The sequence below is a fragment of the Balaenoptera physalus genome (assembly GCF_965194825.1).
Source record: "Balaenoptera physalus genome assembly, chromosome: 18".
Lineage (NCBI taxonomy): Eukaryota > Metazoa > Chordata > Mammalia > Artiodactyla > Balaenopteridae > Balaenoptera > Balaenoptera physalus.
Window position 1 is genome coordinate 63,602,167 of NC_138899.1, and position 13,655 is coordinate 63,615,821.

General features: G+C 39.8%; 1 protein-coding gene across 3 annotated transcripts in view; it reads right to left on the reverse strand.

The window, feature by feature from the left end:
• RCBTB1 (RCC1 and BTB domain containing protein 1) overlaps positions 1 to 11,443 on the reverse strand; it is a 75,103-nt gene extending 63,660 nt beyond the window's left edge. For 2 of the 3 annotated variants that reach the window (XM_082434438.1, XM_082434446.1), the window contains exon 1: positions 11,354 to 11,430. The gene's annotated coding sequence lies outside the window, so the exon portion shown is untranslated. Of the gene's footprint in view, positions 1 to 11,353 lie in introns of all 3 variants that reach the window. The other variant, XM_082434437.1, reaches the window with a different exon arrangement.
• Positions 11,444 to 13,655: the final 2,212 nt, after the last annotated feature.

The window sequence follows — 13,655 nt, forward strand, 5'->3', positions numbered from 1 at the left end:
AACATTTCTACCAGGGAACACAGCAGGAATATCCATTGAACTTTAGGCTACACCACCACCCAGGCACTTTGGGCCCCTCGTTTCAAGGACCAGCAGGCAAGAGTAAGATCCTGGTGGGCGTAATTGACTCTTACCATCAAGAGGCAGTAGGGCCACTGTTACACAGTGGAGGCAGGGAAGCATGCGCTTGGCGCACCCAGATGATCAACTTAGACATCTTTTAGTACTGTCTCGTGCAATTTTGATGACAAATGGACAAGAGCAGCAGGTGCAGCCTGAGAAGGGCATGGTAAACAGTAACTGGAACTCGTGGGTTTGGAGGGTCTGAGTCACTCCACTGGGTAAATCACCTAAACCTTCAGAGGTGCTAATTGACAGTGAGGCGGGAGAGGATGGGTACTGGTTGCAGCCTCAAGACCAACTGCAGCAGCAGCGGGGGTTGTAGTTCATCTTCCTAACCTTCCTCTTTATAAGTTTCCCAAGGAAAAACGGCACCCCAGTGTCCTGAAGGAACTGTTCCTCAGATTCGTGTGAAGGAAGTGGATCTGAGTGGCGCAAGGCATGGACCACCCTGGATGTGATACGGCCCTGCCCAGACCACAGCTGCAGCCCTCCTAGGAACTGCTTCAGCTGAAGAGAACTGGTTTGCTGAAAGTCAGCCCCTTTCTGGGAAGCCAGCCTCCGCTGACTGATTGCTGCTCAGTCTTACTTTCTTTTGTTCAAATGGTGTTAATTAGAGTCCCTCCTAATAAACTTTCTATGTGCTAATCATCTCAGAGTCGACTTCCCAGGAAATCTTATCTTTGACAGTCTCTTTAGTGTAGATTGCAGTCTGAAGGAGAAGACACTAAATAAGTAAAATGAATTTATGACTTGTACTCTGAAGGAGATGAGCAAGATGCAGGAATAGCAAACACAGGGAAGGTGTACTTGGAGAGGAGGTGACATTTAAGCCAAATATTACACGATAGCAGTCAGCCATGGGAAGAGCAGGTAGGAGAGTGTGTCTTAGGAAGAGAAACATCTTGGATAAAGGCTCTTCCCAAAGAGCTTAGCCTGTTGAAGTACCACCCAGAGATCTGTAGTCCTTTTAAAGGATTTTGTTTCAAATGCAATGGGAGGCCTTTAAAGGGTTTTTAAGCAAGAGTGTAAAATGCTGTGATTTGCACTTTTAAAAAATTCTCTCTGATAGTGAGGAAAAAGACTGGATGGGAAGAAACCATTAAGGAGGTTACTGCAACATCAAGAAACATGCCCACCCAAAGTTTGCCCCTTCCCCTCCAAACCATGTTCCAGGTGTCCAAGACCCTGGAATTCCCAGTCCACTTCTAGGACGTACATGGACCTCTTCCCTATATCCATCCCCCCTAAGACAGACTGCATACCCTTAGGGCCATGGGGTGGTCAGGGAGGGACTGTTGTAGGGCTTGGAAGTGGAGTCTCCCCAAGCATATGTGTAAAGCTCCTTGCAGTGTGGGATGAAGCCAGGATTGGAAAAGATGGGAGATGAACTCTGGGACAGAGACCAGGATGGTACTCCCTCCCTGCTGTGCCAAGTTCCTATATAGAACCCCAAAGATTCCAAGAATACTAAATTCAAGGCTTGGCCATCCAGGTTATTAAAAAGCTGTATTTGTCAAGACACAATAGAATATATTTTATTCAAATTGTTGGCTTGATTTTTAACTCATAAATTTTTAGACATATGATATGTGGGCCTCCATTTGTAATTTTGCACTGGGTTCTACAAATGTTAAGGATGGGCTTAAAAGTCACATTCACCTACAAAGAAACAATACACATACAAAGCTGGCTTCTTACAAACAATAGGTGACACAGATAATGAAATAATATCTTCAAAATGATGGGGGGAAATATCTGTTAATCTAGAACTTTCTATCCAGTTAAGCTAACATTCAAAGGTGAGGATAAAATAAAGACGTTTTCAAACCAAGACTAAGAGAATTTCCCACTCACAGACCCTTGCAGAAAGAAGAAAAATAAACCAAGGAGGAAGGATTAGAATGCAAGAATCAATAATGAGCAAAGAAATTAGTAGATACATTGGTAAATCTAAGTAAACACTGACTATAAAAAATTACTAATTTTTAGAGGGTAAACACAGGGTGAAACTAGGATATTACACAGCAATCACACTGAAGATGAAAGGCAAAATTCAGAGTTAAACATTCTAAGGTCCTTATGATGTTGCATATACAATGTTAAAAAATTTATCTATTACTTCTAATATTTTTAAGGAAAACATCTTAAGCAAATATGCAAAAAAGAAAGAAAAAAATGAATAGTTAGGATGGACTGAAAAAAAGCAAAATAAGTTTAACCGGTAGTACATATAAAATCATCCTCGTTTCAAAATGCAAAATCAGGCACCAATGTATTCTTTGTAAACTTCCTCTAACCGAAACCACAGACCATAAAATACCATCTCTGCCACTATTGTCCCCCAATTATAAAGTATTGTTCAGCTGTTGCTCTTCATTCTTATAAAACTCCATGGGAGATAGATACTAAAATGTTAGGGGGAATCTCATATACTTGGGGCTTTTATACCAGTGAGTCTAGTATCAATAACTATTTGCACAAAACTCCACTCTTTTCTGTGGGCAATACCACAGAAGGTCTCGAGGAGACCTTCAAGACGGCAGAGGAGTAAGACGTGGAGATCACCTTCCTCCCCACAGATACATCAGAAATACATCTACATGTGGAACAACTCCTACACAACACCTACTGAACGCTGGCAGAAGACCTCAGACTTCCCAAAAGGCAAGAAACTCCCCACGTACCTGGGTAGGGCAAAAGAAAAAAGAAAAAACAGAGACAAAAGAATAGGGACAGGACCTGCACCTCTGGGAGGGAGCTGTGAAGAAGGAAAAGTTTCCACACACTAGGAAGCCACTTTGCGGCGGGGATGGCGGGGTTGGGGGGGAGCTTCAGAGCCACGGAGGACAGTGCAGCAACAGGGGTGCAGAGGGCAAAGCGGAGAGATTCCCGCACAGAGGATCGGTGCTGACCAGCACTCACCAGCCCGAGAGGCGTGTTTGCTCACCCATCGGGGTGGCGGGGGGCTGGGAGCTGAGGCTCAGGCTTCGGAGATCAGAACCCAGTAAGAGGACTGGGGTTGGCGGCATGAACACAGCCTGAAGGGGGCTAGTGAGCCACAGCTAGCCGGGAGGGAGCCTGGGAAAAAGTATGGAGCTGCCAGAAATGCAAGAGACCATTGTTTCGTGGTGCACGAGGAGAGGGGATTAAGAGCACCGCCTAAACGAGCTCCAGAGACGGGCGCGAGCTGCGGCTATCAGCGCGGGCCCCAGAGACGGGCATGGGATGCTAAGGCTGCTCCTGCAGCCACCAAGAAGCCTGTGAGCAAGCACAGGTCACTATCCACACCTCCCCTCCTGGGAGCCTATGCAGCCCGCCACAGCCAGGGTCCCGTGATCCAGGGACAACTTCCCCAGGAGAACGCACGGCGTGCCTCAGGCAGGCGCAACGTCACTCCGGCCTCTGCCGCCGCAGGCTCACCCCGCATTCCGTACCCCTCCCTCCCCCCAGCCTGGGTGAGCCATAGCCCCCTAATCAGCTGCTCCTTTAACCCCGTCCTGTAAGAGCAGGAACGGACGCCCTCAGGCAACCTACATGCAGAGGCAGCGCCAAATCCAAAGATGAACCCCAGGAGCTGTGCGAACAAAGAAGAGAAATGGAAATCTCTCCCTGCAGCCTCAGGAGCAGCGGATTAAATCCCCACGATCAACTTGATGTACCCTGCATCTGTGGAATACCTGAATAGACAACAAATCACCCCAAACTGAGGCTGTGCACTTTGGGAGCAACTGTAGACTTGGGGTTTGCTTTCTGCATCTAATTTGTTTCTGGTTTTATGTTTATCTTAGTTTAGTATTTAGAGTTTATTATCATTGGTAGATTTGTTTATTGATTTGGTTGCTCTCTTCTTCCTTTTTTTTAATATATATAGATATATATATATTTTTTCCTTTTTTTCTTTTTGTGAGTGTGTATGTGTATGCGTCTTTGTGTGATTTTCTCTGTATAGCTTTGCTTTTACCATTTGCCCTAGGGTTCTGTCTGTCCTTTTTTTTTTTTTTTTTTTTTTTTAGTACAGTTTTTAGCACTTGGTATCATTGGTGGATTTGTTTTTTGGTTTGGTTGCTCTCTTCTTTCTTTCTTTTCTTTTTTTATTACTTTGTAATTTTTTTATTTTTAATAATTATTTTTTATTTCTTATTTTAATAACTTTATTTTTTTCTGTCTTTATTTCTTTTTCTCTCCCTTTTCTTCTGAGCCATGTGGCTGACAGGCTCTTGGTGCTCTGGCTGGGTGTCAGACCTGTGTCTCTGAGGTGGGAGAGCCAAGTTCAGGACATCGGTCCACTAGAGACCTCCTGGCTCCACGTAATATCAAATGGCAAAAGCTCTCCCAGAGATCTCCATCTCAACGCTAAGACCCAGCTCCACTCAATGACCAGCAAGCTACAGTGCAGGACACCCTATACCAAACAATTAGCAAGACAGGAACACAATCCCACCCATTAGCAGAGAGGCTGCCTAAAATCATAATAAGGTCACAGACACCCCAAAACACACCACCGGACGTGGTCCTGCCCACCAGAAAGACAAGATCAAGCCTCATCCACCAGAACACAGGCTCTACTCCCCTCCACCAGGAAGCCTACACAGCCCACTGAACCACCTTAGCCACTGGGAACAGACACCAAAAACAACGGGAACTACGAACCTGCAGCCTGCGAAAAGGAGACCCCAAACACAGTAAGTTAAGCAAAATGAGAAGACAGAGAAACACACAGCAGATGAAGGAGCAAGGTAAAAATCCACCAGACCTAACAAATGAAGAGGAAATAGGCAGTCTACCTGAGAAAGAATTCAGAGTAATGATAGTAAAGATATCCAAAATCTTGGAAATAGAATGGAGAAAATACAAGAAACGTTTAACAAGGACCTAGAAGAACTAAAGAGCAAACAAACAATGATGAACAACACAATAAATGAAATTAAAAATTCTCTAGAAGGGATCAATAGCAGAATAACTGAGGCAGAAGAACAGATAAGTGACCTGGAAGATAAAAGAGTGGAAATAACTACTGCAGAGCAGAACAAAGAAAAAAGAATGAAAAGAATTGAGGACAGTCTTAGAGACCTCTGGGACAACATTAAACGCACCAACATTCGAATTATAGGGATCCCAGAAGAAGAAGAGAAAAAGAAAGGGACTGAGAAAATATTTGAAGAGATTATAGTTGAAAACTTCCCTAATATGGGAAACGAAATAGTTAATCAAGTCCAGGAAGCACAGAGAGTCCCATACAGGATAAATCCAAGGAGAAACACGCCAAAACAAATATTAATCAAACTATCAACGATTAAATACAAAGAAAAAATATTAAAAGCAGCAAGGGAAAAACAACAAATAACATACAAGGGAATCCCCATAAGGTTAACAGCTAATCTTTCAGCAGAAACTCTGCAAGCCAGAAGGGAGTGGTAGGACATATTTAAAGTGATGAAAGGGAAAAACCTACAACCAAGATTACTCTACCCAGCAAGGACCTCATTCAGATTTGACGGAGAAATTAAAACATTTACAGACAAGCAGAACTAAGAGAATTCAGCACCACCAAACCAGCTTTACAACAAATGCTAAAGGAACTTCTCTAGGCAGGAAACACAAGAGAAGGAAAAGATCTACAATAACAAACCCAAAACAATTAAGAAAATGGTAATAGGAACATACATATTGATAATTACCTTAAATGTAAATGGATTAAATGCTCCCACCAAAAGACACAGACTGGTTGAATGTATACAAAAACAAGACCCGTATATATGCTGTCTACTAGAAACCCACTTCAGACCTAGGGACACATACAGCCTAAAAGTGAGGGGATGGAAAAAGATATTCCATGCAAATGGAAATCAAAAGAAAGCTGGAGTAGCAATTCTCATATCAGACAAAACAGACTTTAAAATAAAGACTATTACAAGAGACAAAGAAGGACACTACAAAATAATCAAGGGATCAATCCAGGAAGAAGATATAACAATTCTAAATATTTATGCACCCAACATAGGAGCACCTCAATACATAAGGCAAATAATAACAGCCATAGCAGAGGATATGGACAGTAACACAATAATAGTAGGGGACTTTAACACCCCACTTTCACCAATGGACAGATCATCCAAAATGAAAATAAATAAGGAAACAAAAGCTTTAAATGATACATTAAACAAGATGGACTTAATTGATATTTATAGGACATTCCATCCAAAAACAACAGAATACACTTACTTCTCAAGTGCTCATGGAACATTCTCCAGGATAGATCATATCTAGGGTTACAAATCAAGCCTTGGTAAATTTAAGAAAATTGAAAATTGATATGATTATCAAGTATCTTTTCTGATCACAACACTATGAGACTAGATCAATTACAGGGAAACGTCTGTAAAAAATGCAAACACATGGAGGCTAAACAATACACTAGTTAATAACCAAAAGATCACTGAAGAAATCAAAGAGGAAATCAAAAAATACCTAGAAACAAGTGACAGTGAAAATACGATGACCCAAAACCTATGGGATGCAGCAAAAGCAGTTCTAAGAGGGAAGTTTATAGAATACAATCCTATCTCAAGAAACAAGAAACATCTCAAATAAACAACCTAACCTTACACTTAAAGCAATTAGAGAAAGAAGAACAAAAAACCCCCCAAAGTTAGCAGAAGGAAAGAAATCATAAAGATCAGATCAGAAATAAATGAATAAGAAGTGAAGGAAACAATAGCAAAGATCAATAAAACTAAAAGCTGGTTCTTTGAGAAGATAAACAAAATTGATAAACCATTAGCCAGACTCATCAAGAAAAACAGGGAGAAGACTCAAATCAATAGAATTAGAAATGAAAAAGGAGACGTAACAACTGACACTGCAGAAATACAAAGGATCATGAGAGATTACTACAAGCAACTCTATGCCAATAAAATGGACAACCTGGAAGAAATGGACAAATTCTTAGGAAAGCACAACCTTCCGAAACCGAACCAGGAAGAAACAGAAAATATAAACAGACCAATCACAAGGACTGAAATTGAGACTGTGATTAAAAATCTTCCAACAAACAAAACCCAGGACCAGATGGCTTCACAGGAGAATTCTATCAAACATTTAGAGAAGAGATAACACCTATCCTTCTCAAACTCTTCCAAAATATAGCAGAGGGAGGAACACTCCCAAACTCATTCTACGAGGCCACCATCACCCTGATACCAAAACCAGACAAAGATGTCACAAAGAAAGAAAACTACAGGCCAATATCACTGATGAACATAGATGCAAAAATCCTCAACAAAATACTAGCAAACAGAACCCAACAGCACATTAAAAGGATCATACACCATGATCAAGTGGGGTTTATCCCAGGAATGCAAGGATTCTTCAATATATGCAAATCAATCAATGTGATACACCATATTAACAGACTGAAGGAGAAAAACCATACGATCATCTCAATAGATGCAGAAAAAGCTTTTGACAAAATTCAACCCCCATTTATGATAAAAACCCTCCAGAAAGTAGGAATAGAGGGAACTTACCTCAACATAATAAAGGCCATATATGACAAACCCACTGCCAACATCGTTCTCAATGGTGAAAAACTGAAATCATTTCCACTAAAATCAGGAACAAGACAAGGTTGTTCACTCTCACCACTATTATTCAACATAGTTTTGAAAGTTTTAGCCACAGCAATCAGAGAAGAAAAAGAAATAAAAGGAATCTAAATCAGAAAAGAAGTAAAGCTGTCACTGTTTGCAGATGACATGATACTATACATAGAGAATCCTAAAGATGCCACCAGAAAACTGCTAGAGCTAATCAATGAATTTGGTAAAGTTAGCAGGATACAAAATTAATGCACAGAAATTTCTTGCATTCCTATACACTAATGATGAAAACTCTGAAAGAGAAATTAAGGAAACAGTCCCATTTACCATTGCAACAAAAAGAATACAATACCTAGGAATAAACCTACCTAAGGAGACAAAAGACCTGTATGCAGAAAACTATAAGATACTGATGAAAGAAATTAAAGATGATACAAACAGATGGAGAGATATACCATGTTCTTGGATTGGAAGAATCAACGTTGTGAAAATGACTCTATTACCCAAAGCAATCTACAGATTCAATACAATCCCTATCAAACTACCACTGGCATTTTTCACAGAACTAGAACAAAAAATTTCACAGTTTGTATGGAAACACATAAGACCCCAAATAGCCAAAGCAATCTTGAGAAAGAAAAATGTAGCTGGAGGAATCAGGCACCCTGACTTCAGACTATACTACAAAGCTACAGTAATCAAGAGAGTATGGTACTGGCACAAAAACAGAAATATAGATCAATGGAACAGGATAGAAAGCCCAGAGATAAACCCACACACATATGGTCACCTTATTTTTAATAAAGGAGGCAAGAATATACAATGGAGAAAGGCAGCCTCTTCAATAAGTGGTGCTGGGAAAACTGGACAGCTACATGTAAAAGAATGAAATTAGAACACTCCCTAACACCATACACAAAAATAAACTCAAAATGGATTAAAGACCTAAATGTAAGGCCAGACACTATCAAACTGTTAGAGGAAAACACAGGCAGAACACTCTTTGACATAAATCACAGCAAGATCCTTTTTGACCCACCTCCTAGAGAAATGGAAATAAAAACAAATATAAACAAATGGGACCTAATGAAACTTAAGAGCTTTTGCACAGCAAAGGAAAACATAAACAAGATGAAAAGACAACCCTCAGAATGGGAGAAAATATTTGCAAATGAAGCAACTGACAAAGGATTAATCTCCAAGATTTACAAGCAGCTCATGCAGCTCAATATCAAAAAAACAAACAACCCAATCCAAAAATGGCAGAAGATCTAAATAGACATTTCTCCAAAGAAGATATACAGATTGCCAACAAACACATGAAAGGATGCTTAACATCACTAATCATTAGAGAAATGCAAATCAAAACTACAACGGGGTATCATCTCACACCAGTCAGAATGGCCATCATCAAAAAATCTACAAACAATAAATGTTGGAGAGGGTGTGGAGAAAAGGGAACCCTCTTGCACTGTTGGGGGGAATGTAAATTGATACAGCCACTATGGAGAACAGTATGGAGGTTCCTTAAAAAACTAAAAATAGAACTACCATACGACCCAGCAATCCCACTACTGGGCATATACCTTGAGAAACCATAATTCAAAAAGAGTCAGGTACCACAATGTTCATTGCAGCTCTATTTACAATAGCCAGGACATGGAAGCAACATAAGTGTCCATTGACAGATGAATGGATAAAGAAGATGTGGCACATATATGCAATGGAATATTACTCAGCCACAAAAAGAAACGAAATTGACTTATTTGTAGTGAAGTGGATGGACCTAGAGTCTTTCACACACAGTGAAGTAAATCAGAAAGAGAAAAACAAATACCATATGCTAACACATATATATGGGGGAAAAAAATGGTTCTGAAGAACCTAGGGGCAGGACAGGAATAAAGAAGCAGATGTAGAGAATGGACTTGAGGACATGGGGAGGGGGAAGGGTAAGCTGGGACGAAGTGAGAGAGAGGCATGGACTTATATATACTACCAAATGTAAAACAGATAGCTAGTGGGAAGCAGCCGCATAACACAGGGAGATCAGCTTGGTGCTTTGTGACCACCTAGAGGGGTGGGATAGGGAGGGTGGGAGGGAGACGCAAGAGGAAGGTGATAATGGTATATATGTATATGTATAGCTGATTCACTTTGTTATAAAGCAGAAACTAACACACCATTGTAAAGCAATTATACTCCAATAAAGATGTTAGAACAAAACAAAACAAGACAAAAAACACAGTCTCTCTCATCAGGTAGTTTACAATCTGTTAGGGAGAAGCAAGCTTTATAAACCCACCTGAAAATAAACCCTACTATAGAAGACAGCAAATGGTTAAGAGCCTTGGATTGTATAAATGTTACAGTTCAGTGTAAGTAGGATCCTTTCCAACCAGGATGTCTTGGAAGTCTTTGAATATGCGAAATTTGATCTGGGCTTTAAGAGAACTGGGAATAGGCATGAGCAAAAGCGTTAAAATATCAGAAAGTGTTGGAGCCAAGAAAAGACATTTTCAAGAAAGAAAGATAAGCATTGTGTGAAGTACTAAGAGAAATCACTGAATGAATCATAACACTGAAGTCATCACAAGGGAGAAATAATTTAAAATATTATTTTACACAGATATAAAGAACAAACTAGTAGTTACCATTGGGAGAGGGAAAGGGCGTGGGGCAAAATAGGGGTAAGGGATTAAGAGGTACAAACTATGTATAAAATATACTGTGTATAAAATACATAACCTACAGGGATATATAGTACAACACAGGGAATATAGCCAATATTTTATAATAGCTATAAATGGAATACAACCTTTAAAAATTGTGAATCACTATGGTGGACACCTAAAACTTACATGATATAGTACATCAACTATACTTCAATTTTTAAAAAATATTATTTTAAAGATAGCACCAACTTATATTTTTAATTCAATTTTTCTTCTTTTATATTCTGTTAATTTTTCCTCAAAGTGTATGTAGCAAATATAAATACAAAATACTGACTTTCTACAAGTTACATACGTGAACTGTTCAGATTTTTCCTACATCTATACGCAACTTTATTTCTCTAGTTTAAAAAAAAATGGGGGGGCCCAAGTCTTGTATACTGCAGAAGAGATTTCCATACTATTGCTTGTGGTTTTTTTTTTTTTTTTTTTTTATGGCTGTGTTGGGTCTTCGTTTCTGTGCGAGGGCTTTCTCTAGTTGCAGCAAGTGGGGGCCACTCTTCATCGCGGTGCGCGGGCCTCTCATTATCGCGGCCTCTCTTGTTGCGGAGCACAGGCTCCAGACGCGCAGGCTCAGTAATTGTGGCTCACGGGCCTAGTTGCTCTGCGGCATGTGGGATCTTCCCAGACCAGGGCTCGAACCTGTGTCCCCTGCATTGGCAGGCAGATTCTCAACCACTATGTCACCGGGGAAGCCCCTTGCTTGTGTTTTAAGTTCAGAGTTTTAGGCTCTTGGTCTGTATAATTAAGAGTCATGATATTGAAAACATCTAATATTTATTAAACAGGTATTGTGCTAAGTGCTTTACATGCTATTTTAGTTAATGCTAGCTGCCATAATAGATAAATCCCAGAATCTCCGTGGCTTAACAAAATCAAAGTTTATTTCTCACTTACGTAAAGTCCAAAACGAGTGTTTCTAACAGGCATAAAGCTCTCCTCCACACCGCGTTTCGGGACCAAGTTTCCTTCCATTTCCTAAAGATGGTGGTCCTGGCATCTTTAACAAGTAGCTTCCGGGGAAACTGCACAAGTTGAAAGAACAAGGAGGATCACAATGGGAGATTTTTGCGAGCTGAGCCTAGGAGTAGCATGAATTTCTTTCTCTTACATTCCCTTGGCCAGAATTCAGTCTTATGACCACAATTAACTGCACGTGACGATGTGGGATGTGGTTTAGCTGATTGTCCAGGAAAAAAAAGAAATGATTTGGTGAACAGTTTGCGAGTCTCTGCCACACATACATTTTTCCGCATTTAATCCTAACAACCCCATTGGATATGTAGTATAATTTATAGCACTTTACAGGTGAGGAAAGTGGAATTTTGACAGGTGAAGTTCCTTACCTCACGGTTAATAAATGACAGAACTCAAATTCAAATCTAGGCAATCTAACTAAAAAACTATATTCCTTATCAAGTTAACTGCAATATGACTGAAATTCTTGTTACTGAAGAAGAATGTTTAGGCTTTTTTTAGTTATAGGAGAGGTATGACAATTTTAGAACTGTAAGTAACCCAAGCCCATCATTTTAGTGATGAAGTAATTGAGATCTAGAGGTAGAATGTCCTGTCGAAGGCTCAAATCACTGCTGCTCAGGTATCATACAACGTAAAGAACATTTTATAAGAAAATATAATCTTGACAAATTAATAACTTATGTCATACTTTCTAAAAGTTAACTTTCTAAAAGATTTAATGTAGTTAAATGCAAGCATTTAGATTTGTTGCCTGAAAAGGAAGCACAACACAGAGTAAGCCTGCCACCGTGTGGCGTGAGCCAAACTTAACATCTGTTAAATGTTTTATTCCCATTTATTGTGTTTGTTTCTAGTATATTTATTAACCAACCTAGATTTGACACTGTCTTTGATAAGAAATTCACACCCAGCTATGGTAAATGCTATAGGTTTAACTATTTTTTAATTTCAAGATACATTTCTTCATCCAACTCTAAAAATCACTGCAATATTTCCGATCCCACTACAGGGGTGACCAACTTTTAAAAGGTGGCCCAGGCACTTCCACAAGAGGATTACTTACTTCAGTGCTTCACAAACAAGGAAACAAATTCAACAATTAGTAGGATTTGTCTAAGTCCACTCAGAAGTGAATCAATGAGCCAGATTAGAAGGCAGAATTCCCAATCATACAACAGGGATATCCAAGGAGTCTTCAAATATGGATAAAACACCCCTAGGAAGGAGGAGAATCAGAATTTATACAGGAGTCACCATTTCCTAGAGTTTTAGCAAGGTATAAGCTTAATATGTTGTTTTAGCAAGGTATAAGCTTAATATGTTGTAACACGCCAGGCAGACATTTCCCTGCCCTCTCCCTGCATTTATCAAAATAAAAATGATATCTAAAGTTGTTTAAAAGGCAACAGATCTAGCGGGTGACTAAATGGAAATCCGGTATTGCTGCTGCCTCTAACACTTGTTTCAAATGATTAGGGGTGGGGCATTGGTATTCATATCCTGATATAGTTTTTACATGTCCCTCTTTTCTTTTTTAAAGTCTTATTCCTACTTCTTTCTTTTTCTACCACGGCAAACTCTGAAATATTAATTTCACATATAACTCACCTGATGTGACTGGGGAAAGCAGTTAAAGGGAAGAAAAGTTTTCAATGTTTGAGGGTTTAAAAAACCCCACATCTTCCTTTTCTCTTTTCTTTTTTTACTTTTTTGGATGGAGGGTTCATGAGAATAAGCCCACACATTGGTATGTAAATTTGTTTTTCCTACCTAATGAGTTAATTGAGATGGGAGCATCAATTTAATCCAGTGACTGTGTGTCAGTATCTCTCTAGGAGAAAAAAGTGTCAATGGAAATCCAAGCTTCTCTACACTCCAGATTTCTCCCCATCTCCTCACCTCCTCCAGCCTCCACATCTTTCCCAAGCATAGGTATGTACCAACCTCAAGAACGCCACTTGGGCAATGTTTGCTAGGGGCCAAAAGTATATGAACAATCCTATATTGTGTAAACACCCATTCTTTGGGGAATGCTCTGCCTTCCCTCTAGAGCAGCCACTGATTTCTCATCTTATCGATACCTGTGCAGCCACGTAAGATTGGCCTGGGGAAGCTGCAGCACTCCCTGTTCTAGAAAGGTCTCCTGCAGATTCTGCAAATCTTTAGGATCACATAATTTCGCCTGTGTTTTAGTATTATACTTCTTCCGGTCTTCTCA